General features: G+C 51.7%; 1 protein-coding gene across 7 annotated transcripts in view; it reads left to right on the top strand.

Moving 5' to 3' along the window:
- The window catches only part of RBFOX1 (RNA binding protein, fox-1 homolog (C. elegans) 1), a 1,380,973-nt gene that overhangs the window by 549,004 nt on the left and 804,121 nt on the right, over positions 1–27,848 (top strand). The gene's annotated exons all lie outside the window — the stretch shown is intronic.

The following is a 27,848-nucleotide window of genomic DNA, read 5'->3' as shown; positions in this document are numbered from 1 at the left end:
TCCATTACTGTCCACACACTGTATTATAGAAACCAAGAGGCCAGCATGGGCATGCTACTATTAACCAACTCCAGATTTTCTCAGATTTCACCATCCCCCCCCACATCCCATTTTTGCCCCAGGGCCCCACCTAGGGACCACATGACCCTGCTGTGTGTGCTCTGTCCTGCTCTCTCTTTCTTTCCTTGTCCATCATGACTTTGTGAGTTTTAGGATGTAGCAATTGGGTATTTTGTGAACATGCCTAAATTGGGCTTTATCTGATGTTTTGCTCTGATCAGATTTGTGTTAGTTTGGAGGGGGGAGAAGACCCCTGAGGTGAGGCTCCCCTTCCAGGACAACATTTAGGAGGTACTGAAGGTGACCTCTGCCAGGCTCTCCACTGGCTACCATTTCCCTCCTCATCCACCTTGACACAGAGGAGGCAGGAGAGTCCCCCTACACACGAGGGGGAGTGAGCCCACTCTAGCCCCAGGGAGGGAGTTAGCTACATCTGTGTCACTGGACACATTGGCAAGGAAATCTGTCCCTTATCCAAATTTGTTTATTCTTTTTTTTTTATGTCACAGTGAACTCATGTCTGCCACTTCATGCTTTAGGCTCTAATCTCAAAGTACTTGTTGTTAAATAGTTCCAGCTCTGGCTTCCCTACCCCTCTGACCTGACTCTGTCCCTGGATGCTTGGAATTTGCTTGCTCTCTGCACTCAGATGTCAATCACACTCTCTCCTCTTGTCCCAGCTGGGGGATCAGCCGTGTCTCCTCAGGACATTCAAATTTTCCCGGCGCCTTTCTTGATCATGTTCGTCAGCAGGCGGAACAATGCATGTGTTCACTCAGGAAGTGTTTACTGAGCAAGCCTGCATCAGACTCCAGGCTACTTTTAGAGTAAAACAAATACTGCTCTGCTTTCCAAAATATTGAATGAACACACATGCCCTATGTGTGTGCATGCTATGTTGTGTGTGCTTACAAGTCTCTAAATCCTTGAGTGTATTGGCTTAAGTAATCTTCATTTGTCAATTATCATCCAACAGAAACTCTGTTTCCAAGACAGTTGGAATTTCCACAGGGCAAGGGAGTGTTTCCTAAAACTAAAGGTCTAGATCAGCAGACCCACTTTGATGACCCTAACCCTAACAGCAGAGAGGGCGAGGTGGGTGCTGGCCTCCACATGGGTGTGTGCTTTTGAATGTTCCGGATCGAGGCCGTGGCACAGGAGCTGCCGGGACCAGTGTGTGCCTTGCGTGCACGGTGCCTGTGCTTCATCAGGGGGCTTTCTGCTCCTTGCGCTCCCCACCCCAGGCAGCCATCAGGATGAGCTTCCCGGCAATCCCCACAGACGGTTTCTCCTCCATATCGTATGTCCTCTTTGCTAGAGGATTTTCAGTTTGGGAAATTCTACAAGGATCGACTTGGGAAGGATGATGAGCAATTTCATTGGAATGCCGGCTGGGGGCCAGCACCTACGAAGGAAACAGTCTTATTCAAAAGCCCGGAATCAAACATATGAGGCGCTTTATGGAATGGGGTGTTTCGCAAATCAGGTTGCCGTTTCCCACCGCCTTCTACCCCTCGAGCATACAAAAATCATGAATAGCAACAGCGATATCAGAAAAAACGATGTCATCGTCACATATGGACGGTTGATTTTATGCAAAACAATTCTAGGGGTTGCTGGATAAAATAGGACATGTTGATCCAATACTATGGAACACTGGATGGTTATTAAACATAATGAGGGAGAAATCTAATTCCACCAGTGAAGATAACTCGCTAAAGATTCTCCAGCAACATTGAAAAACGTGTTGTTAGGAGCCAGGGCTGTTTTCTGCAAAGCGGACATAGCTGTGAGCCTCTGCATTTTAAATTTATTTGTTTCAGGATTTTATAGTGGACATGGGATGTTTGGGGGACTCACCAAAAATACTGTACACCCCATGCAACCTAACGACACTGGTGGTATCCTTCTGGGAATGTTTTTTTCAAATGATGGAATAATTATAATGTCCGGTACATTTGAGATCACCTGCTACAGATCAGAAAGCTTTGAATTCTACTGAATCAAAGTTATGAAAATACTGCTGCCTGAGAGTTGGGTTAGATGTACCTCCTGCTTCCCACCACCTTTCCCCAGCATGCTGGCATCAGGAATTAACGTACTGGGAGTTTTTCATGAAGAAAGTGGGTACCAGGAAGGGGTAGCATTTGTGAGATCAGTGCTATGCCCCTCATTGGGTCGGGGTGGGGGGGTTTCCACGCTTAGGTAAGCCAGTTACTTTTGGGACTTTGTCAGTGCATGGGGCTGCTGAAATAGACTGTCACCAGCAGAGTTTAGAAAAATCAGGAGCCATCCCCTCCTGGTTCTAGAAGCCAGAGCCCAAAGTCAGAGTGGCTGCAGGTTGGTTCCTTTGGAAGCTCTGACGCGGATGCCCTCCTGTCTAGTGTCCAGTGGGCTCTCCATCTCCCTAGCTGTGCCTCGGCTCATCCATCCAGTCTCTGCCTCCATCTTTACATGTTTTCCCATGTGTCCTGTCCATGTGTGGTCATTTTCTTAGGTGGACACCAGTCACGCTGCCCAGGGGCACCACGAATCTAGTATTAGACCAGGATCTAGATACAAGGTTGTGTTCTGTTCACAAATGAGTTTTGCAAGGCCCCTATTCCCCAAATATGTTCCCATGCTGAGGCATGGGGTGGGAGGTAGGGTAGGATTTCAGGGTGTCTTTCTTGCTGGCTACAGACACTTTAGAGACATAGATACCTGAATCCCAACTGTTGAACATAATTATTTTGGAACCAGGACTAAGATAAATAGCTATTCTATTAAGAGTATTATAAGAAAGCATTAAAAGAAGTAAGCGCCAAGATGCCTCAGCAGTTCTGCACCCCCTCCTGCAGAGGGAGGGTCTTTGGGGGATATCCAAAAGAGTTCTAGCTCTACTAATGCACACCCATGCTATGAAATGCAAGCCATATTGGCAAAAGAGGTATTTCATTAAAGCTACTATTCTCTCTAAAATGGCCAAGAAAGATAGCAACTTTTTTATTCAAATTGCCCCCCCCCCATTGAATTTCAACCAGAATCTCATTTGCTATGGCTGGCAATTCAGAAACACCCACCTTTGAGGTCCTCTTTCCCAAGCAGCATGTTCATGGGAAAAGTCAGCATTTCCTCAAAACAAAGAGCTTTTTTTCACATGAGCTGACCATATGCTTTCCATCAGCCATCCCTGATCCACGAGAATGTCATTGCAAACGCCCATGTTTTCCCTCCTCTGCAAGTCTCTATTTATAGCCTGTCTGTTGGCATGCACGTGCGGAATCAGCACTCCACTAGCAGCAGATGGATGGAGGCTCAGCCACATCTCCCCTCTCACAGGCACTGTCTGCCGGGCATGTGGGGTGACACTCCCTTGCTTGCTAATCCTCCGGTGATGTGAGACTCGGCACCCCCCTACCCCAGCTCCAGGAATGAGATGTGTGCCAATTGTACCACTCCCTTGGCATCACAGCTTGACTTGCTGAGTTCTGATTTTGAACCTATATTTAGAGACCGGGACAGTGAACAGTTTGTACAGAGAGTAGCTGCCATCAACGAGGACGACCACACAGCAGATCAGGTCAGAGCCCCATTCTCAAGCCAGAACATCTTTTGTGGGAATTTTCAGGGTTTTGTGCAGACTTTTCATCATTTTTACATATATGTACTTTTTTTATGTTCTTTGCATACCTGGTTTGTCAACAGTAAAAACATATTTCTGCAGGCATCCCATATTATATTAAAATATTTCTTGGTTTTTTACTAAGTAGTTTATTAGTTAACTCTGTGCTATCATCTGCAAGACTCTTCCCCAAATAATAATTCAATACAGTAGAAGTGTTTCATTTCAGTCACCTAATAGTCCAAGTGGTGGATTCTTGACCAGGAAGATATTTACTTCCCTGCAGTGATTCCTGGACCCAGATTTTACCACTTTGTGGACCAGCCATCCTGTGGGTCTCATGATCACCATCACCACTATCATCATCATCACAATCACCATCACCTCACCACCATCGTCATCACCACCACCAAAACCGTCACCATCATCACTATTATCATCATCACCACCACCACCACTACCACCATTAACTTACCACCATTATCATCACCACCAACACCATCATCACCATCATCATTGTGATCACCATCATTATCATCACCACCACACCATCACCACTTTCATCAACATCATTACCGCTATCATCTCACCACCATCACCATCACCACTGTCATTATTATCATTAACACCATAACTTAACCACCATTATCATCACCACCACCACCATCATCACCATCCCTACCACCACCATTATCATCACCACCGTTACCACCATCACCATCATCACCACCATCATCATCACCACTATCACTGCTTTTAAGTATAGAGAACACCTGTTTATTAGAAACCTTCAGCCTAGACTCAACATGCTTTTTATCACTCATATCTTGTTACTGGGAACTCACCACATGAGAAATATCTCTGCAAGGAAAGCCAGTCTAGCTGTGAGCTTGGGAGAAGACGGAAATGTTACTTTGGGAGAATAATAAGCAGAATCTACTATGCTGTCTACTATGCTGGATTGTTAAATCTGTGTGACCTACATTTGATTATCTTTTCTTAACATTGGATTCAAGTGATGATATCTCAGTTTCTTTTTCATGTAGTAACCACAACTATTCGTCACAGCTAGCAGACTGTTAGGACTTCCTGTTGCTTGAGAGTGGCTGGTGCTAAGCATTTACTGCAATAAGTTTCCTTTGTTGTAAGATGCAGGACTTTTCCAAGAGAAGTGAAAAGCCATTGCAACTATGGATGTTACTCTGTCTAATGCTGGGATTAGGGATTACCTAACACTAGGAATACCTAACTACCTTGATGAACCGCATCTAGCCTGTATATGTGAGTAAAGTTTTATTGGAACACAAGCATGTTCACTCATGTATTGCCCATAGCTACTTTTACTCGTCACTAGCAGAGCTGAATTCTGTGACATAGATCATATAGCCTGACTTGGAGTTATTTACAATCCACCCCTTTTTAATAAAAGTGTGTCGATTCCTGACCTACACCATGGGCCTTCCAGTGGGGGTCTTAAGAACATAGAGATTCTTTGTGTCCACCATGGGCGAGTTGGGAGATAAAACTGGTGGGGCGATAGAGCCTCTTGACCTTCTACAAAGACAACCCCATCTTCACTTAATCTCTCTTAAGAGAGCTGTGTCAGTGTCCATTTGGGAAAATATAAGTTTGAAATTGCTTACACATAGCATAATGTAGAATGTGAAGGAAATGGATCCTGATCTTCCTCCCTAGGTAGGAGAAAGCTCAAACAGTAGCCTTCACCTGAATGGCATAGCCGTATCTGAAGGAAAGAACCCGCAGGTGTGAGTCACAGCATTCCTGCGCTCTTTCCCTCACCACCACTTGGCGGCTGCCTGCACGTGTTCCAAGCGCAGAGGATGAGAGCATTCATCACAGACAAGCTTTTGATTCTAAGGGAGCCTGTGTCTGATGGAGGGGAGGCAGACAATAAGCAAATGGGCACAGCATGGGCGTTTTCTGTCATCTCAGCTGGAGGAAATAAGGTGGGGCCATGGACAGTGAACAAGTGAGTCCTCCTTCACTCAGTAAATTCAGGGCATGTCTTCCTGTGAGGTGAAAAGGATGTAAGTGACATCGAGATCTGGGGAGTGTCTAGGGAAGTTGTACCGAATGAATTTGCAAGTGAAGCTTTGCAAGCAGTAAGATGACTCTGCACCCTCCCGGCATGGCTCACTGTCTGTCTCCAATTCTGTGCCTGTGGTGGCGTCTTTCATTTGCATCCAGGAGTCCTGCCTGGCGATCCTGTCCACCTCCAAGTAACCTCCTCGTTGTCACACGAGGCTCATCTACAAGCAGAGTGACCTTGGTGGCACCATCCCCTGCCCAGGGCAGGCTCCCCACTGCACTGGATCCTGGATCATGAACATTGCCATGCCCAATGTTGAGTGTGTGTTTGCACGAATGGGAGGAGAAGGCTCATGGGGCCCTGGCTGTCCATGTTATCCTTAGTCACCCTGCAAGTGACCTGCCTGCCACTGAGACTTAATGGTCATGGAATCACACTAGGTATAACCTTAGAAAAAGAAAATGATAGCAACAAAACCATTGGTTATAGATGTGACATTGACTGAACATGTGCTGAGGACGCTTTCAGCAACACATATAAACCCATTCAATATGCACAGTAACCATATGAGTTCAGGGCCAAAACCCAGAAAGAGTAATGGGTCCGATGTCCTGTAATAATCATAATACACAAGCCCAATCATTGGGGCTAAACATTTAGTGTGGATCGTTTTAGTTGATCCTCACACACCCTTCTGGGACGCATGCTGTTACAATACACATTTCATAAAGGGCAGATTCAGGATGCAGAAAGGTTCGATAATGTGCTCAAGATCACATGGGTTGTCAGTGGCCCAGCTGGGTTCAAATTCGCAGGCACTTGGTTCCAGGGGCCTTGTTTTCACTCCCACACTTGAGTAGGGTGTGTTGGCATCAGAGATGGGGGAGCCCTCACCAGTGTATTCTAAAGCTAGCGGCTCAAGGTAAACATTCAGCAGAATCCACAGCACTGTGTCCTTGCAGCTGTATTGTGTGCATCTTGCTTCTCTTGATGAAGAATTTTCCGCCTGGAACACTGTGTTTACTCCTGCTGTTGTCCTCCCATTAAATGAGGAATGAGCACAGCCATCCACAAAAGCAGAGTTACGGGGTGAGAACACAGCACAGAGAATGCAAGAGGATTATTTATAGTACAGAGTCCCAGGCGGAAAAGACAGTGTATGAGGCGCTTAATCATTTCCCAGGGAATCAGAACCATGGACAGTGGCAATAAAGAGCTTCCAAAGGGTCAGGGCTGCAAACCAATTAAAATGACTTCTAGACACTTAACACACCCGGCACTGAGCTTGAAACCAATGGCATGTTCTAGCCGGAAAGGAAAAACAACTCCTGATGTTCCATACCCCTGTCCCCTTAAGCAGGGAGGCAGCTGGCCCCACAACTCGAATCATTTTAAGTTCCGTGATAATGAGTGTGTGGCCTCATTACTCTGGTTGGCATCTCTTGATAAAAAAGAAAGCATTCGGCCATCGGTCCGCCTTGACTCTTTAAAAGTGTCCATGCCAAGCATCATGTCAAGGTGGGAAGGGCTGGGGACTAGTTTGTATAACTCCATCAAGCCCCATTCAGCTGCTTCCCTGATTACCTTCTCCCCTCATTAAAACTATGCCTCTATGCTTAAGTCAGATTCTTTTGGTTACAGTAGACAGAATTCTAAGCTCAACTCAAGCAACAAGGAAGATTCTGAGGATTTAGCCACTGGCATAAACGAGGTTTTGCAGGGGGAGACTCACGTTGGATCACCTGCCCCTTGGGCACTGTTAGGAAGCTGTTTCTCCAGTTCTCGCAAATGCTGCCGGCTTTGTTGGTTTTATTCTCAAGGTTATCCATATCTGGTCAGTGGGCACCTCTGGAGGACACTCCACTGTAGTATTTTGGGATGATTGCAACAAATCTCCACAAACGGCTTGCTTGAAACAAGAGAAATTTATTTGCGCACACTCTAGCATGCAGAAACCTGGAATCTAGGTGCTGTAGGCGGCCTTCTGGAGGGCCCAAATGAGACTCCCTTTCTGCCTCCCCTAACCGCTGGTGCTGCCAGCGACCTTGTTTTCTCTTGGTTTTCAGCCACCTCACTCTCCGCCTCCCTTTCATACAGTTTTCTCTCTCTGCCACATCTCTCTCTCTTTCTCTTATCGAGAAAGTAGTCATAGGATTTAGGAGTCATCCAAACTCCAGGATGGTCTTACCTTAATTATTTTTTAAGACATTTTGCAAATAAGCTCACATGCAAAGAAGGTACTGGGATTAGGATTTGACATATCCTTGTGTGCAAAAACCAGCCTGCCACACAGATCAGAGTATCAACCCCAATATGAGCAGAGCAAACCTCAGAAATCCTGAGCTAATTATCTCTGATTAGCTCTGACCACCTGGCTTGAGGACTAGATCTACTTCTATGCTAATCTCTGCAGCTAGATGGATTCAGTGCTCCTGCTGGGCTCTCCTCCAACCTTAGACAAAGATCACACCAGTTTGGAGACAGAGGCCAAAGCAAAACATCTAGACAAACACTTAGCAAAGAAGACAGGCACTCACTATGAGAGAATTGATTAAAACAATAACTGCAGAACCAAGAGAAAGTGAACTGGGAAGAGACTGTCACACAAAGGTGTAGCATCTTTTTCACAAAGTTCAAGCTGGTCAGAGGTGCTGGTATCATTTTCAGATATCATTTAGGTCTTTCACTAAAAGACCCAAGAGTGATACATTGGATTGAGTGGGTGTCTGTATGGAAAGGAATCGCTTACAATGAATTATTGGTGCCTTGTAGACATTCATGAATGACCTTTGTGAATGAAGGACTGGAATGGTGTGAATATATGAATAGAAAATGATCAAGGGGGTCTAATGTATATGTGGATGAGCATGTGTCCCTCATTTTCTCTCAAGTTCCCCAGCTTTAAACATGATGCTTGGAATTTTGCTTTTATTGTTTTAAGTACTTATTTATGCACATAAGAGCTGGGGTGCAGGCCAGAGATGTGGGGGTGGTGAGAGGATTCACCAGAGACAGAGTGGGGAGCAGAACAGGCAAATCTATGAAGTCCATTACTGAGGGGAGCAGCAGGGAGATAGAAGAGGCCTGCTGTACGCTGGGGGTCACTCCCTGGCCAGGGATCTGTGGCTGCGGACAGCCTCATAGTGCTGTGCTTTAACCTGTTGTGCCTACAGGGAGGCCCGAATTTTGCTTCATGGATCATTGATGCCATGGGTGAGCTTAGAGTCTGGAGCACATCTCAGGGCACAGAGCCAAGGTAGACTTCTGTTTTTGTTGCTTCAGTTCTACTTTGAATCTGCCAAGTTGGGCAACACCATGGACCCTTGGAAGAGGTTAGTTAATGCGTTTCGGTAGTTGGTGGTCCGTTTTCTTGAGATTCTTTTGCATCCTTCAGCTAGGAAAACTATTTAAATGCACATGCCATCATTTTTCAGAGCTCCTTTGCCCAAGTGCGTCCTTCAGCGCCGTTGGCCAGCCTACTGCTTACACTTGTGTCCGGAGCACCTGCTGTGTCTCCGGCAGTATCATGGCAACTGGCAACTTGTTGGTGAACTAGCAAAGCTCTTCCCTAGCTTTTCTCAAGCCCCGTCCCTACATTCCAGGAAGGAGAGACCTGAAATATCTGCAAATAAGTGATGAGAGTAAACGTGAATTCACGGCATAGAGAGGTGCTTGAGCTGAGTTTGGGAAGCAGAGTTTGGCTGGCTGCTGTGACGTGGGGCCATGAGGCTCCGGTGACAAAGCAGCCGGTTGTTGTTTTACGTGGCTGCTGGCAGTGATGCCACACTGCACGCTCCTCCAGGGAATTCATTTCTATGACCCATGTCACAAATGCCATGGAAAAGGAAGATAAGGGAGTAAATAAGACACACGTAGAGCCTTGCAGAGGAACCAACCTGCATGTAGCAAGGAGGTACATGGTGTGCGTGGCTGATGGGGTGACTCGAGGAAGCCAGTCAGCCAGAGGTATTTTGGGGCCCTGAAATGACACATCCCCTCCTTTATAAAGCTTTCTGTAATCGGTCTCCAACATCCAGAGAGGAAAAAGCCTCTCTTGCCTACTTGAAATTCTTGGCTACCTTTCTGGTTTTGGTGAGCTCGAGTTTTCTGCAGGGCTGCGGCCTTAATCCTTCTGGCAGGAGACTCAGGAATGAGTGATGATGTGAATAAACCACAGGCCTTCTGTGTCTCCGACGGCGCTCTCTAGAAAGCCCACATCTCACCTTACACCCACTTTCCCTCTGTTTACAGAGATGCTCTGTCCCTGGGGAGTTAGGGTATCTTTACTTCCAGTGATTTGGGTGAAACTTAATCCCAAAGTAGCCACAGGCAGCTGTTTTAAAATGACAGCAAACTAAATGGTTTGTTTGGTAAGTTTTGTGACATTTCTGGAGGTGGCTGAGACCTGGAGGTGATTATAGAGCCACAACAGATGAGAAAGGCTATTTTTGCTCCTTCCACTGGTGCCAAGTCCCTGAGGGTCAATGTGACATTAATTATTTTAAATGTCCAGTAAACACCTCATGTATAAATCGCCATGAGTGACTCCAGGGACCAGACCTTGTCTTCTAAGAAACCGCATTCTGTTGGCTGGTGATGGAGACAGTCTCAGGCAGTACACAAGCCCGCGCTCGACATCATCAGTAGGTTCTTGGCAAATGTAGCATATCACAATGGCCTACAAGGAAAACAGTCACCCGGAGAACGTTGCTGTGCCCTGGGTGAGCTGCGCCATCCCCTTCTCAGCAGGGTCATCACGAAATAGCATCGGAGAGGCAACATTATCCTGAGGACTTTCTGTGTTTCACAGGCTGAGTCAACTGAAATGAGGACACCTCCCCCCCCAGAAAGGCTTTTCTTCACCTCTCAGAAACAGCTTTTGAGACATAGTAGATGCTTGCCGACAACAATAGCAGCTTGAATAAATGAGAGAATTCTTGGGTGACCTGCACACATGCTCAGGAAGACGCTTGCAGAGGCCAAATTGTCAGCTACAAAATAGAATATAAACTGAGACTCCTGATTCCTAACATCCAGATCTTACTCTGCTAGAACTTTCAGGAAACTCCCTCTGGTGTTTCTCCTTCTTGCTTAAATGGCCCCTAAGTTCTTTCTGACTATACCAGCCTCGCCACAGTGTTCAAACTGTGGTTTTCAAAAAAAAAAAAAAATGGAGAGCGATCTGCCTTATCAGTATCTCTCCCAATTAATGTAATCTTGTTTCTGTTATTTCCACCATATTTTTCAATCCAGCGAGCCTCATTACATTTGCAAGTGCATTAAATTAGGGCCTCTATAGAAGGAGAATGATGATTATCAGCTAATTTAATTACGTTTCTACATTTGCAGCATTTAATGATGTCTGCCATTGTTGTTGGGATTCTTACATGGGCGCTAGGTAGAAATTAGCTTTGATCCCATGTAAAGTTTACATTATCAGATAAAACTTGACAGCCCATTGAGGTGCTTGTTCAGTAATTTTTTAATCTAATCAAAATTGATTTATGTGCGATCAAATTACAGGAATAAAAGAACAGTTTCACGAATTTAGTGGCTGGTTATGGTGTTGCCTGCCCCTGAAGTCACCCACCTTTACTTTCATGCCAGCGTTTCATCAAGGTCTGAGGTTTTGTGGATTTCTTCTTTTTATTTTCAGACTGCTTGGTGGTTTGGTATTCCCCATCTCCTGAACAGCTATGCCCCTGGGCTTTGTGTCCAGTTTAGCAAGAAAATTGCAGACCCTGCAGGAGGGAGGGTCCCTGGGGGAGCAGTGGGTGTCCAGGAGCTGGGTGCTGACTCATCCACCCTCCTGCCTCCCCAGCCCTCCCCACCCCTCAGGATTCTCCACCAAGTCAAAGGAAGTAATTCCCACCCCGCAGGAATTAAACCCAGGATTCAGCTTATGGCTTGGGAAGCCACAGTGAAGGTGATCTTTTTTCCATTCATTTGGCAGACACTGATTTCCTAGTCACTGTGTGCCAGCTATGAAGGGCTTTGCACACCAAAATCCACTTCATCATCACAGTAACTTGAACATATTAATATTACCCCCTTCTCCCCATTTTGAAGTTGAACAAATGAAGGGAAGCACAGAAAGCTGGACCATGTCGCCTGAGACATCCCAGCTGACTAGTGAGGGAGCCAGGACTCTGGCCCAGGTCACCTGGCTCAGATGTTTCTCCTCCAGCTGCAGTTGGCTCCTATGCCCCCACTCCCTTCACCCCTACAACTCCACCCCCACCCCCAACTTCTCACCCTACAACCCCATCTGGAGCGGGAGGACACTGGCCCACCTCCCAGCCCGGGGAATGAGAGCCAGCGAGAGGGCCCTTGAATCTGGCCTCTGGAAGTGGTGCCCTGGGCCCTGTCTTAGGTGTGCATACCTGTCCCAAGTATTGCACCTGCCTAGGTAGGCTTAGGAAGCAGAGGTCAAAAGAAAAATGTGTATTGTTTGGAGTGAGCTAGTGGGAGAGAGAGGCGAGGAAGAGGAGGGGAAGGCTGAGGCTCTAGAGGGCCAGGAAGAGGAGGCGGCTGGCCCGTGAGATGCATCCCAACCCCAACAGGTAGATGGGGTTCGGTGAAGCAGGAGGCTGGGAGCCTGCTTCCCTGGACACTGAGCATGGCAGGGGATTAGAGTGAGCCCGGTGTGCGACTCAGCAGGGGTGCAGGCAGGACTCCCAGACCGAGTCTGAGTCTTAAGGACGCACACCATGGGATGGGTGGGGTCACTTCCCTGAAAATCAGCGTCATCATCTCCGCCAAGGGCGTGGCGGTGGGCAGGGTCGGTGTGCTCCAGGCCGCAGGGACTATGTGCATGTGGTGGAGGGTGAGGATCAGCTTCTGCAGGGCGGGGTGATGTCTGACTGGAGTAGGCCGTCTCGATGTGCAGGGACATTCGGGAGACACAGGCCATCTCCACTGCACACGCCCACTCCCTGCGGCTGGCATCTTCAGCTCTTTGCTGCTCGGGACCACCTAACCATAACCACCCCAACGACAGTGACGGGCACATGAAGGATGTCTTGTGGGAAGCTTCTACCGCACTGTGTGCGTCTGATGTGTGAGAGCCTGAGGCGGCCCCCCTGCTGTTCCCCAGGGACCCCGGACAGGAGACCTGCTTCTGAGACACTGGGTGAGGGTCCCATTTTCTTCCGTGTCCAGCTGGGCTCAGCTCACCCTTCTCCCTGCAGGACAGTCTCTTAAGAACTAAGCTCAGTTGTAGCTAAAGAATATTTTGTATCCTGTTCAAACTGGCAGTGTTGGTGAAGGGTTGATGGATTGCAGAGGTGGAATTCGGGTTACTTAATGCTGGGTTAGGCTCCAAGGGAGGAAGGAGTGTTGCTTGGCAAGCATCTGCTGTCGCTTTAGGCTTGTGCCTGTGTGTTTCTTTTTCATTTTAAAGATTTATTTATTTATGCATAGAAAAATTGGGTGCAGGCCAGACATGTGGGCATGAGAGAATTCCCCAGAGACAGTGTGGGGAGCACAACAGATGAATCTACTGAAATACCCTGCTGAGGGGAGCAGCAGGAGAAATCTGCTGCACCATGTGGGTCACTCCCTGGTAGGGGATAGAACTTGTGCTGCAATGGCTGGTGATAGCTTTATAGTGCTGAGACTTAACCCCTCGTGCCACCAGGGAGGCCTTCTAGGCTTGTATTTTTCTCAGTATCTTGAATAATTTTTCAGCTCAAGAAGAGTCACCACTAGCCCCCACCTACCCCAGAGACCATGCTCTGCTCCACCATGCTTGTTTTTATCATCCCCGGCCAGCTCTCTGCACCTGCCCCCCGCCTTCCAGAGTGTGTCCCTGACATGACAGCCTTCACCCTTGAACATTTCAAGATGCACCTCTTCAATGAGAATTTACCATCTTTTTTTTAGGTAAAAGATATCGAAATGCATAAATGTTTAAGTGCTTCATTTCATGAGGCTTGACAACCCAATACACAAAGTATAACATGGGTCTCTGTGAAGACAGAATTTTCACTCCCAAAAGCTTGGGGTTGATTTTTACGTGTCTTAAAAAAAGGTGCATATTTAACCGATGAGCCCCTGGATGATTTAAGTCAAAGGGAGAACACGTGTGTTTAATTTATATTGGACAGACTAGATGGCATCAGATGTGGTAAAGACTGTCACCATGAGAGGCTTGGGGGACCAGCCAGATGGACCCTGGGCCCCTCCTGTTAGAATTGTCCTCAGAGAACATGGGAATAGAATGTGCAACATTCATCTGGTGTTAAGTCCCAGATGACCGGGGAGAAACATGGTTACTTCTCTCACTGCCCATGTCCAATGACTTGTTGCTCTGAAAGTACAAAGGGCTACCGTTTCCGAAAGTCTGTCCTGATTTAAACTTTAAGTAGTCGCTCATGTTACAAATACTTAAGTTGGTGGCCCTCCCTGATGGCGTAGCGGGTTGAACCACAGCACTAAGAAGCTAGAGCCATGTCAGCATGAGTTCGATCCCCGCCCTGGAGGTGACCCACAGGGCACGGCAGACCTCTCCTGACCCCCCGCTGCTCCCCTCAGCAGCGTACTTCATCAGTCGGTCTTTTCTGCTCCCCATTATGTCTCTGGTGCATCCTCTCACCCTCCCTGCACCTCTGGCCTGTACCCCAGTTCTGTATGCATACATAAATAGATCTTAACAAAAAACAAATACTTAAGTTGGGATCAGCTATCTTTAAAAAAAAATAATAGGCTCTGTTTTCATCTTTTGACCCTGAAACATGCAGCCGAAAATCAACATTCATTGGCAGGCTGGTTGAGGTGAGGCTGGGGGTGTCAGGGTTTGGGCCTCAGGCTTCAGTCTTCTTGGCAAGAGGCTTGAGAGACTGAGGATGGCAACTGATTTTAATTAACAGCAGGTGGAGCTTCTGGTCAACCATTTGACATTTCTGTGGTTCACACCGTCGCCTTTTTCTGTGAACCGCATTTACTTCTAGCTTAATTAGTCCTTCTGAAATAGCCTTGCTATTAGCAACAGCCTTCCCATTTAAGGTCCTTTTAGCCAGAACTTTTATTTTTTATTTTTCATTCTTCTCATTTTAGTACTGGCTTAATGTTATAAAGGGCTCGAGCTAACTCATTTTAATGACCTCTGCTACATAAATGCTAATTTTACATTTGGCCTTATTTCAGTAGTTTTTTTTTTTTTTTTTTTAAGACCATTGCTTTCAGAAGGACAAAAATGGAAAGATTAAACCCCTTAGTGTCATCTGCCTGAAAAATCCTGTGGTTTCTTCTGACAGGAAGAGGGTTTTCAAATCCCTCCTTGGTCTGAGCTCCTGTGCTTGACATCTCATTATTGAACTCAGCTGCTTCATCTTCACCTTCACCCAGTTAATTAAGTAACTCATTGAATGTATTATTCAGGTTTGATTCCCCTGCCCGTGACAGAGAGAGATGGAGCCTGATTCTTCATCCTTGCCCTCCTGCCTTACCTCTTCCTTCCTCACATCCAGCAACAGAAAAGGAGAGAGGAACCAGCCTGAGAATGCAATGGGAGAAGGAGCATGGAGATATTGTTAACCTGGTCAAGTGCTCATCAGACCCTGCAGTGTCTGTTTTCTTAGTGAAACTCTGCTAGAAGCAAGCTGAGGTTGATGATGGTGATGATGATAGACCTTGATGATGATGACATCACAATATGCAAAGCAAGCACTGTCTTAGATCGCAGAACTATGTCTTTCTTACACGGTCATATTTCATACTCATTACAGTCCTTTGAGGGACACTCCAGTGAGAGCTTCCCTGTGCAGGTGAGAAAGCTAAGATGACATCGAGTTAGCTCATTTGTTCAAATCTCACTGCTAATCTGCATCAGAAGCTTGGTTTGAAGCGCCGATGAGGTGATTGTTAATACCCTACCCAGCGCGTCTCAGCTAGATGTCTGTGGATGTGTAGACAAGTGTGTATCTCCGAAATCAGCGTGTGGGGATTTATAATGAAAATGACACGTGAGGGTGGCCTGGGTGTAGGTTGCCTGTCTCTCTGGCCCGTTGATGCATGACAGGAGGGCTGATGCTCCTTAGGCTGTCGGACCTCGACCAGGAAGACTTTATCCCCCAGGACATTAGGTCAAATGAGGATGTCCTGTGGCCCTTACGTGTATGCGTTAAGTTCAATCAAGCATGTTTAAGTATTGCCTGTTGGGGGAGGGGACAAGGAAAGGGCGCTGCACGGGACTTAACTAGTGGTTGTTGACCCAACTGGAAATAAACAAGGCATGATATTCATTTAACACGGATACAAGTAGAGGAAGGACTTAGGGGAGGGAGAGAGGGCACTGACCTGAAAGGCAGGTAGAAATGTCGAGGGACAACGGCTCATCGAAACAGACTTTGCTAATTGTGGATCTGAGCGAGATTTAGAGGTTAAGGGGCAGTTAAACAGGAAGGCAGGAAAGGTGAAGGGTCAAATACAGTGAAACCAGGAAAGTATGTGCGTTTCAGAAGTAGAGGTGAGCGGCTGGTAGATGTAAGTCCACGCTAGCTCTGTCAAATCAGTGTCTATTCAGCGCGGCATATTGGAATATTTTTGTTGAATTTAATCAAGTTTGCGCATACCTAAGAGAAGGGAACAAACAGCCTTATGAAGAAGGCTAAGTGGAAGGTTCAGCTTGTTTCACGCTGACACAAATTTGGGGGTGGGAGGGCCCACGGAGAGTGCATGCAGTATCAGGAGGTGGGTAAAAAGCCAGCTCCGAGGTCTTCTTTATGCTTCTCCGATCCAGGCTTTCTCTGGGCCTTGCTGGATCAACCCTTGAGCCAGGCACTGGCTGAGGTGGGGCCCAGCGTGGCACAGCGCCAGGCAGGTCTGGCCTGCTGGCCTGCGTGGAGCTGTGTCTAGGGCAGGTGGAGACGGGACGGCAGGAAGCAGTGTCTTGGAGCAACCCGCGGTCCCTGCAAGGGAGGAGATAGAACAGGGCCACGATAACTGCACCGAGTGAGGACAGGAAGTGGAGCAGGGCTGGGCTGTCTCCGCAGGTGCTTTGCAAAGGGGAGGACCAGGAGGCCAGGGAAGCAAACACTCACGGGCATGTGCTGCTTGCTGCGTCTGAGGAGCTGGGAGGGTTGTTGAGGCTAAAGCGGCGTGAGAAACAAGGGCAGGGACGGCCACTGGAAAGGGGCCTGGGCTGCGTGTCATCCTCTGAGGACGGGAGGCCACCGAGGTTTCCCGTGGAGGCACCGAACAGTTGAGGAATGTCCCCTAGGAATCCAGCTGGGTTTGACTTCAGAATCTGTTACCTGTGGGCGCCACAGCCCAGCAAAGCGTGTGCACCTCACTGCCCCCACAGTAGGAGACTCGCGGGGATCACTCGGGGGTGACACGCGCAAACCACTTGGGGGTGGGCGTGAGGCGCGTCGGCTCCCACCGTGTGCCACCAAAAATGAAAACAGGTTTGGGGGCGCTTAGCCCCGTTGCTATAAAGCTCCTTGTAGGAAAAGAACTCTGACCTTGTAAGTGTTGGTGGGAACCTCAGCTGCACAGCCAGTACCCCCTCCTCAGCGCTGCAGCCCATTTTGGGATTGGGGTGTTGTCTGGTGGCAGGATGGAGCAGGAGGGTGCAGGGTCGGGGGGTCACATGGACTGTGTCCTCGTCTCCCAGGACAGACCGTGTGGCAAGCCCATGTGAGCCCAATCAAGGAGAGAAGAGCACATGGGACTTAAAAAAAATAGGGCTACCCTATGATCCATTAAGCCCACCTCTGGGTGCTCCCCCCAAGTAGAGTCAGTATGTCAAAGGCAGCTGCACCCCAAGTTCACTGCAGGGCTGTGGACAGAAGCCCCGGTGGCCGTCAGCAGATGGACGGGGGGCGACGGTGGCCCAGAGGCAGCCAGACGCGTGTCCGCTGCCACCGGGCCCTGGCTGAGCCTGGCGCCCCGGTCATCAGAAAGATGGCTCAGTGCCACGCTGCGTGTCTGCTGCCCGCCAGCAGCGTCCAGTTGGGGGCGGCAGACACGCGTGCGCCCCACACCCCGGTGGTTCAGTGGGGCACAGAGGGGCCTCGGGAGGTGCGGGCTGCCTGGCCGGGCGCCCTGTGAGGACGCCGGGCTGCCCGATGCCCGGGAGCCCACGCCCAGCCCAGCGCTTGGCCCCTGCCCGCGGACACACGGAGGAGCTGTAGTGGCCGAGCGCCCGCCCGTGACCCGCAGGGTGACCCAGGCCGGCGTTACCAGCGCGCCCTTCTTTTCATTACATTTGCTATTACCAGGGCTGATCGTTTCCCTTAAAACCTGTTAACCTGATGCCAGGGGACGGGACCATTTGAACTCTGAGACAGGAAGCTGATGGAAAATTGCAAGCCTCAAAATAGGTGGGGAGCTTCTGTTGTTTAGTCCAGTGGAGATTATGAGACCAGAGAGAAGGGGGGGAAGAGGGCCGGAGAGGGAGGGAGGGAGAGACAGGCAGAGGTGGAGATGGGGGGGTGGAGGGAGGTGGGGAAGGACGTCCTGTCCCCTTCCTTAAGAGGACAGGCACACAGTCCGTCCAGAGGTGGCCCTGGAGGGGCGCCAGCTGGTGCCACGGAGGAGCTGGTAGCTTCTGGGAGAGATGAGGCACGGGGGTGCAGGAGAATCAGAGGCTGAAGGAAAGTGGCCCCAGGGCAGAGGGCTGGGGAGGGGCCTGGTCCCGGAGGGGCTGGACCTGGGCAGTGGGTCCGGATGGGAGCCGAGCAGGGACACCAGGGTGCTGCCGACTTGGGTGGCCAGAGGGAGGCTGGTCCAGGTCCAGGTTGAGGGACGCCGCCAGCCACGCTTCTCGCTCCAGAGGCTGTCCCTGGGCGCCAGGCTCCGGCGGGGCCGGGGGAGCAGGGAGGGTGGCCTGCGGCACTGTCCACAGCTACCCTGACCTTCAGTGCTCTTGTCAGCTCAGACTTACCTTCAGGCAGTGACGGCAGCGAGAGATTCTCCTTGATTTAGCTGTATGTCCAGGCACATAGCTGTCTGGGCACGCTCGTCCGGTCAGCTCTCGTGGGAGGTGAGCGTGGAATCCTGGTGAGGAGAAAGCCACAGGCCACCAAGTTATCAGCCGTCCACCAGTAGATGGGGCATGATGGCTCAGATGCGTCGTTCTGCTCACCTGGAAGTCATGACCCAAACAGGCAAACGAGAACAGAGCCGAGACTGAGTCTCCCAAAGGGTGAAGTTCTAAAGCTAGCGCTGTACATTGGGGCCTCACTGAATGGGGGGCCATGGGGGTCCACAGGGCTGGACCTTCCAGACACCCGGCTGGGCTGCAGCGTCCTGAAGGGTCTTGTCCCGGGCCACCCACGTTTCCGTGCGGGGAGACCCCAGCACACCGAGGCACCGGGCCGGCCGGGTGAGGTGTCCAGCCCCAGGGAAGGACATGAGCCTGCCGAAGCCGAATAGTCGGCATTTCTTTTCTTACCTCCACCCCAGGAACACTGAGGGACTTAGCTTGAGGGGTACCCCGGAACCTGCTGCCCCCCCACCCCATCACCTCAGTCCCATCAATGGGACAGAGCTGCGGCATGAAAGAGAGTGTGCGCACTGTTGGGCACATCCAGACCCCAGCCAGGCTGGTGCTGACAGCGGTCAGTTACCCCTGGGCATGAGGAGGAGAAAAGTGCAAAGCTCGATGGCAGGTGCAGCTTGCGGCGTCAGAGTAGAGGCGGGGTCCGTGAGGTCACCGGTGTGGGGCCGGGGCTCCCATGGTGGGGAGGGGCGACTCCCACACTCGGCGTGAGAGGTCTGCCTGCCACACAGAGGGTCGTTGCAGCCAGTATCCCTGCTTCTGGTAGTTAAAGGCCTAGAGGTTTCCCGTGAGCAGGCAGGGCCTCCGCGGACCCCCTGGCGACACCCCCACGCCAGCAGGCACGGGCCTCCCCTTCGGCCCTCCGGAAAGGATGAAGTCCCCGCGGAGAGCAAGCCCGTCCCGGCTCCCCTCCCGCTGCCCTTGAAGCAGGTGATGCTCCCCGGGCACCATCTGTTTCCGCCGCCTCCTCTCTAGCCCCCACGGGGCTGTTCCTAGATAAAAATAAAGAGCAGGAGAACAACACCCAAGCAGCCCAGCCTGCTGGGGCCAGGCCGCGGCTGGAGACTCGCGTCCTTCTAGAAGGGCCCAGGCCTTCGGCTGGCACCGACCTCGATCTCTCCTTCCTAACCTTCAGTGCGGTTGCTTCACTGGAGTGCACTAAACTTCAATTTCATAATTGCATCCTCAAATCCCTTAATGAAGGTGCCTATCAAAGTCTAAATAATTACCCGGTAATTTTGTATTTGCAAACTCCAGCCCGGCTGTTTACACGTCTCTGTGGTTCCAAGGGGAGGTTCAGGGGCCACGTCACCCTTCTTTTCTGAGTCAGGGGAGTTTCAGGACCCCCGGGGCGCACCCTAGCACGGCGCCCCGGTCCCCCAGGGGGCCAGTCCCAGCTTCATCTCTGCCAGCCCACCCCGGTCATCTTCTCGTGCTGTGTACCATCCGCCAGGGCGCCGCCTTCTGTCCGGGGCCTGGGATACAGGGGTGAGCCCTTAGCCAAGTCTACTGGGGTCTTGCACCCCAAGGCCGGCCTCCGTGCAGTGCAGGGGTCCCCGTGAGCCTGGTTCCCGTCCTCGCCCTTGTTGCCCCTCAGCGATCGCTGGCTCCTGTGCACAGCGACTTCCTTGGCTCGTGGACCGCACACCCACAGGCCTCCGGCTTCCTGCCCGGGCCCTTCACCTTGGTCCTGTGGCTCTTCCTGAGCGCCCCCGGGGAAGCAGCGACCCCCCTCCCCAGAGATGGAGGGCCAAGAGCAGAGCGAACTGAAGAAACCCACAGGGGCCTTGGGCCTTCCCGCTGCGGGGAGGGTCCTGGGGATGCTGGCCCCGCAGAGAAGCTGGGGGGGGCAGAAGCCAGGTGAGGATCCCCACTTCTGCACTGGTGTTTTTCTCCGGGATGCTGTTTTTAAGCAACTTGCTGAGAGAGTTTGCAGCTGACAGCTCCTGCAGAAGTATTATTCTTAAAAGCTGCACTGAAATTATTCACCTCATGTAAAAACAAGTGTGATTTACATCTAATATGGGTAATTACTTTTACAGTTAATTAAAAGCTCTCTCATTAAGCTCCTGCTGAGACGCCAATGCATAGCTTTTATTTGCAAACAGCCCCTTGGTCTGCTCTCACCTCCAAGCCAGTGCTCCTCACCTGAGAGGGATGCCTGCCTCCCCAGCAAATTTATTTGTGCTGAGTCCACAGCCCAGGGCAGCCTGGCTTTCTCCTCCAGCTCTCGCCTGTCCCCTGCCAACCAGCTGCAAGAAATGTAGGATGAGGAGAACAGAGTAGTTTGGGGGGATGAGGGTGCTAGCTTCACAGAAGGAAGTCAGCGGTCAGAGGCGTGCCCAGCTAGCTTTATTTTTGTTTTTAAAAGATGTATTTATTTATGCACACAAGAACTGGGGTACAGGCCAGAGGTGCAGGGGTGAGGGAATTCACCAGAGACACAGTGGGGAGCAGAACAGGCAGATCCACTGAGATGCACTGCTGAGGGGAGCAGCGGGGAGACAGGAGGGTCGGTCAGCTGCACCCTGTGGGTCAGTCCCTGGCTGGGGATCAAACTGCCGCAGTGGCTGGTGACAGCTGCCTAGTGCTGTGCTTTATCTCATCAAGACCCCTTTGTGCCACCAGGGAGGCCCACACCCAGCTATCTTTATTTGCATAAAAGCTAGGTCAAAGTTTGCTTGATGGTCAAAGAAAATCTCCCCTGCTTTTCCTTAAGATTCCTCCAAGCCTTTAGACCGTCAGGGCTTGGCATTCTGACGGAGCAGACCAGACGGAGCTGGCTTGACTCTCCCACTGGACTGGGTTTCTGCTGCAACCCTGGCATTTCACATGTGTTTTGGGTCATTTGTCTGGGTTCCGGTGAAACCGTCCTTAAGCCCGGTCTCCTTCACAGTTAGAGGGAAACCCGTGTGTCAGGTTCGCGTCCTGAAAAGACCAACTGGTAGCTGATGACGATTTATTAAAGAACATGTACAGTCATTTGGCGCTGAAATTCGAGGGGGCAGGCGGAGTGAGAGTTCCAGGTTTGCATCCCCCATTGAAGCCCAGCTGGGGCTTGTGGTGTTTTGCGTAGCGATTTGCTTCCATCTGCTGGCCATGTGTGGTATTGCAGCGACCGAGCAAATTTGTGAATGGAGACAAAAGTTCAAGAGCAGAGAAAATATGCACAAACCTTTGTACTTTTCTTCGTAGATTCGGGTGACCTGATATGAATCTTGTCCTTTTGAGATGAGCCAGCACAGACTGAGAAATTGAGCTGAAAGGCTCAGACTTCAGATTGGCCCAGGCTATGATGCCTGTTGCACTCAGTGTTGCCAATCTGGGCACCGAGGTTGCCCTGAACAAAGGCAACGGCGTTCAGAACGTTGGTTGAAATATTCAGCTCAAGGGCAACAGGCGCTGTGGGGTGCCTCACCGAGGACCCAGCGGGGAGACTGGCGGGGTGCAGTCCTCTTTCACTCAGTGTCCCATCTGCAAAGCGGATGCCCTGGCCCCGCCGGCCTTGAGGTGGCATTTATCATCCAAGTCTGCGAAGGTTAAAGGGTTTTGTGTGTCCAGAAATTAAAGCTCACACCGCAGTGCATGCTGTGTTCTGAGTCCTAGATGCATGACGATGGCTCCTTTGGAATCGAAACACGGCGATCATCAGGACCCTAAGAAAGCAAAGTCCCTAGGGTCAGCCGCCCTGGGAGTGGAAGCGACCTCTGCCAGCTCTCACTGTTGGAGCAGAGGCAGCACCTCAGGTCACCGCTCGTGGGATCAGGGTTAATTGGGGTGGCTGTTTAATTTATTGAAAGGTTTATTTACTTATGCATTCAAGAACTGGGGTGCAGGCCAGAGTGTGGGGGGTGAGCACACTCCCCAGAGACAGAGTGGGGAGCAGAACAGGCAGATGGACTGAAACACATGCTGAGGGGGCTGCGGGGAGACCGGAGAGGACTGGGGCACCCTGGGGGTCACTCCCTGGCGGGGGGATCAGGCTCCATCCATTTCAGTGGCCTCTCATAGTGGTAGGCTGAGCCTTAACCCCTTGGCTGCCAGGAAAGTCCAGGACGGTTCCTCTTAAGCGACTGCACAGTCTGGAGAAACTCTGAAAGCTGAGTGGGCGCTGTTCTTTGGAGGGAAATGTCCATTCACGAGGGAAACGTAAGTCACGCTACGACCGACCGTCCCCTCTGGCCAGGTCTGCTTCTCGCAGACCTTCCAGGCCAGGATGGGCTCGCGAAGGAGTCTCGAGGGTCAGGGCCACTCTGTGAGATTCACACAGGCACGGAACACCGGGGGCCCCCTTCCCCGAGGGTCCCTCCCTTGACACCCTACGAGGACCAGACAGTCTCCGGAAACTCTTAGCCGCAGAGACGGCCTAGCGCCTTGAACCTGCGTATGGGCCGCCTTGTTTCTGTCTCACCTGGTAGCCACGGCACAGCCAGGAACGTTCCCTCACCCTGTCAGAGTCCCCGCAGCTGGAGAGAAGAACTAATGACCTTCAGGAAGATGAGTCAGAGAAAGGCGTAGGCCGGAGAATGGTTATAAATGCTGAGGAAAATGGGGTGTTTATTCTGCGTTTGGAAACTGGCCTCAGGGTGGGGGTCACACTTCACACACAGACAGGATGGGGTGACCTCGGCTTCACTCAGAGTAAAGATGAGATTCATAGAGAGGATGCTGGCAGGTAAATCTTCATCCTTCCAGGCCATAAAAGGGGGAGCAGAAATGGCCTCTTCCACTAGGAAAAGGGCCACTGCCTTGAAACTCCTGAGGTCGTCGCTGCCATTAGCTCAAGAGAGTGAGCATCCTTCAGAGGGGTGCAGGCACCCCAAGGCCGCAGGACCTCCACTGGCTCGGGTCTCGGGCCGAGAAGACACACACAGAGGCCTGGCCCTTCTGGGGAGGTGCGGAGGCCTCCCGTGGCTGGGCCTCACCCTGAGTTTTTTTTTCTTTGGCCTGAGATGGTATTTAAGGGGGTGTCTTGGGCCACTTAGGGGGTAACTGGCTCCCCGGGTCTGTCCCATGTATACAGGCGGCTACTGAGCTCCTGCACGCTTTTCTCCTGTTAATCTGCCTTTTGTGATGGGGTGGGACACCCCATCCCTGGAGCACCAGACAGGAAATTATCTCCTCCTAGGTTATCTTCCCCGGCGTTTTCCAAATTCAAAATTCTTTCTGGACAGTACGGTGGCGCGTACTTTTCCTTGACGTCAGACATTGTCTCGCCATGTCTCCTTTCTGTCTGCAAAGGAGCGGTGGGACCCTCGGCTGCTTCCCTGGAGAGGGTTAGTTGGACGGGAGCTGTGGCTCCCTCACGGCTCCCGGGAGAGCCTTGTGCTTCAGGAGAAGGACTTTGTGGATTTCCCCAGGACTGCGCCCAAGAGAACAATGCCACCCCAGAGAGCCGACGCGCACGTAACTCTCTCCTCAAACATCAGCTCCTGGTCTTTGATTTCTGCTGTGTGGGGGAGTGAGAGCGGAGAGCGTGGTGCAGACTCCTGTTCTTCTGCAGGCGCGGGGCCACAAGCCGCCTGGCCTGTGGCCAACTTGGGATTTCTCACAAAGGAGTTTTCCTTTCCAGCAAGGTTTGGGTTACTTGGGGTGGCCCTGGACCCGCCTTTCTTTTTCTCAGTGGGAAGCAGCAGTGGAGGGGAGAGGGGGTGCCCCCCCCCGGGGTCTTCTCTGGCTGGTCGGATAATCAAATAAACATCAGGCAGATTCACAAGAGAAAAAGAAAATGAATTTGACAGCTGAAGTGTGCACACCGGGACTCTAACTAGATGTGTGGATTCCAAAGACGGGGGGAGCCCTGGGGGATCTACACCCGCCTAAGGAATGGGGCAGGGCCTGGGGTTCATGGAGAGAAGGGGGCTCGCATCCCCAAGACCAACTGCCCTGTAGTTGCGTGTCTGTCCTGCGTGCAGATGGCTTTTCCTGGGAGAAAGGTTACTTCTCGCCATGATTCTGAGTAACACCCCAGTTTTCATTTTTCCAGCTAGTTAAGGAAGTGATACACTTTTATCGAGACTGCAGGGCCTAGACGGCTTCAGCTTGAAATAATCCGGATGCCGCATCCCAGATCTTGGGGAGCCTGTCTCGTGCATTGTGGGAGGCCTGTTCTGACCGTCTCAGGGAAGGCCAGCCTTCAGAGCCAAGCACCCAGTTATGAGGAATGAGAACAGGAAGTTCCGGAGTCTCCTGATTACTTTCCTGTGGCTTTGGCAAAAGATTCCGCAAAGGTCCCGGCTTCCACGATAGAACTCCGTGCTTGTGTGATTGTGGGGGGCAGAATTCTGGCCCCCACGGGAGCCACCTGTGGAGGCCTTTCCCTTCCCCTTCCCTCCCCCCCAGCTGCTGGCGGGCCTGTGGCTCTCTGCGTGGGGCTGAGTCCTGTCCAGCCTCGGCCTCCAGCTTCACATGGTCTCCTCTCATCTCTTAAAAGGACCCGACACAGGGTGGACGCCAAGCCAGGAGGCTTGGTCCTACCTTAGGGTGCAGGGAGTAAAACACAGCACTGAGAAGCTGAAGCCACCGCAGCACGAGTTCAATCCCCGCCCGGAGGTGACCACAGGGCGCAGCAGACCTCTGCTGACACCCCGCTGCTCCCCTCAGCAGTGTACCTCGTTGATCGGCCTGTTCTGCTCCCCGCTCTGTCTCTGGTGAAGCCTCTCGCTGCCCCTGCACCTCTGGCCTGTCCCCCAGTTCTGTAAGCACAAGTAACTACATCTTTTAAAAAAAAAATCCCAGCAAAGGCTCTTTCCCAGTAAGTCCCTACTCCCAGGTGCAGAGGTGAGGACGGACCCTTCCTGTCCAATCCATGCCGGTCCCGCTGGGGCCCCCACTCCCACTGCAGACACGTCTGCCCACGCGCCCACGAGGCCTTTACTTTGGGGCCGTGGCTGCCGTGACACTGTCCAGAATGGCGTGCCCAGCTCCACGGACATAAATAGCGCTCGACCTCCTGCAGAATCCTAAGCAACCGACACAGTCTCTCGGGAGAGAGAACGGCTTCTGCAGGAAACAGACGTGCGTCTTTGATATCCAAAAGCCAGAGGACCCAGAAGACTTGAGGGAAAACTTTAAAGATAGAACTGTCCTCCCGTTCTGAGCGCTCCTGCAGAGCCAGGCCTCACAGTGGCTTGGAGGCCGCAGAGAGGCGCCGCCAGTGGCTGCCTGGGCTGCTCGGCCTTGTGCTAGGGGCCGTCGCGCCTCTCTGCAGATGGGGAAACCGAGGCACGGCTCCCCCGCGAGTGTGGCGGTGCCCGGTCATCGGCCCCAAGCTGGGCCACTCGGAGCGTGTGAGGGACCCAGGCGGGGCCTTCTGCGGGCACCACCGGCTTGGGCGGGACAGAGAGCCACACTCCGCCCTGCTCTGGCTCCGCCCAGCCTCTGCGGGCTTGCGGCTCTCCTGGGCCCCGGCAGGTCGGGCGGGTGGGCCCGCTGCAGGCGCCGTTACCTGCAGCCTCTGGGACTAATCTGTTCCCGCCGGAGTGGCGAGCTTCCAGCTTGAGTCCAGCGAGACAGAAGCATCCTCAGAGCGGCTTCCGCACTGAGCAAGGTTGACACCCCAATGTCATCAAAATAAAAACCCAGCCCGGGCTCTGTCAGTTACTCCTGACAAGAGTGAGTGATGCCCGCACAGTGGGTAGAGCTGGGTTCCGCCAGCTGGCATCGTGCTCTTACTTGGGTGGGCCCTCAGTGGCAGGAAAAGCAAACACCTACCCCGGGTTTATGGGCTTCGTTAGAGGGATAAACGCTGCCGCTTCCGTTTGGGTAGGTCATGGTGAAGCTTGGACTGTCCCCTAAGCCCCGCCTGTCCCCGAAGGGAGGGCGATGCTTCCCTGCCAGGCTCAGCATGGCACAGGGAGCAGCTGCTTCTCACCAGCGTCTCAAGGTTCCAAAAGGATCTGAGCTTGTCGTCAGCCCCACACCTGTTCTCTGTGTTTTGTAGGGTGAGTTCAAGTGAGTTCAGAGTATGGGGTTTGCACCCCAACATCCAGGTTCAGTCGGAGACCTCAGCCCTTGCGGTAGGCGAGAGCCGGAGCCCGAGCCCTAGGACTGTGCCCAGCAGATGGTCCGAGCCTTGTGAGGGTCCGTTCCGGCTCCGTGACAGGGCACACAGGCCAGCGACTTAAACAACAGCGACTGGTTTCAGAAACTGGACGCCCAAGGCCAGGGTGCTGGCAGCCTTGGGTCTCCCTGGCATCGCCTCTGTGTCCTCACTTGGCATTTCCTGGGTGCCTGCAGCAAGAGGACCAGCTCCCTGGCCTCTGGTCTCCCCGATCAGAGCCCCCCCTACAGCCTCATGGAACATTGATGGTATCCTTAAGGACCTGGCTCCAGGTCCAGCCACGTCGGGTGGGGGTTCAGGGCTTCAGCCTGCGCTTTGGGGATGGCACAGACACCTTCATGCAGTTTCTGACCCATCCCTGGTCAGAGCCTGGGGTGGGGCCTGAGGGAGCATGTTACCGAATGACTCGGGGGTTGCTGGGACACCAACCCCCTTGAATATCAGCGCCCCAGATGCCCTTCGGTCACAGGTGGGGGGTCGTTGAGGGTCTCCGGGCCGGTGGTACGAGCTCGTGGAGTCCCACTTGGCTTGCAGAGGCCTCGGAGCTGGATTGCAGCCCTAAACCCGTCAGGACGCTGGTCCACCTGAGCCTCCGCTGAGCCCAGGCCTTGCTGGCAAAGCACCCCCAGGCAGCCCTTGCATTTATTCGGGTGTTTTGAGGCTTCCACACCTAGAACAAGACCTGGAAAGCAACAGGTGCTGAGTGCATACCTTATCGCCTGTGTGTGTGAGAGACACGTGCCATTCTAATTGGCCGGTTCCTGAGGGTAGAAGCCATGTTGTTGATCTTTACATGCCAGGAAAGGCAAAATATGCATGAAAAAGTGGGCATGCAAGAAATACGGAGAGGTGGATGAATGAGTGGATGGATAGATACATGGATAATGGGTGGATGATGGGTGATGGATGGATGGATGATGAATGGTAGAGGAAGAGAGAGAAGAAGGGAGGGAGAGGGAAGGAAGGAAGAAGGGAGGGAGGGAGAAGAGAGAGGGAAGGAGGGGGGAAAGAAGGAAGTTTGGATGGATGGATGAATGGTTGGTTGGGTGGGTGGATGGATGGATGG

The sequence above is a fragment of the Condylura cristata genome, unplaced genomic scaffold (assembly GCF_000260355.1).
Source record: "Condylura cristata isolate star-nosed mole 26May11 unplaced genomic scaffold, ConCri1.0 scaffold00032, whole genome shotgun sequence".
NCBI lineage: Eukaryota > Metazoa > Chordata > Mammalia > Eulipotyphla > Talpidae > Condylura > Condylura cristata.
Note: the sequence above shows the minus strand (reverse complement) of the source record. Positions and strands in the feature narration are given on the sequence as shown.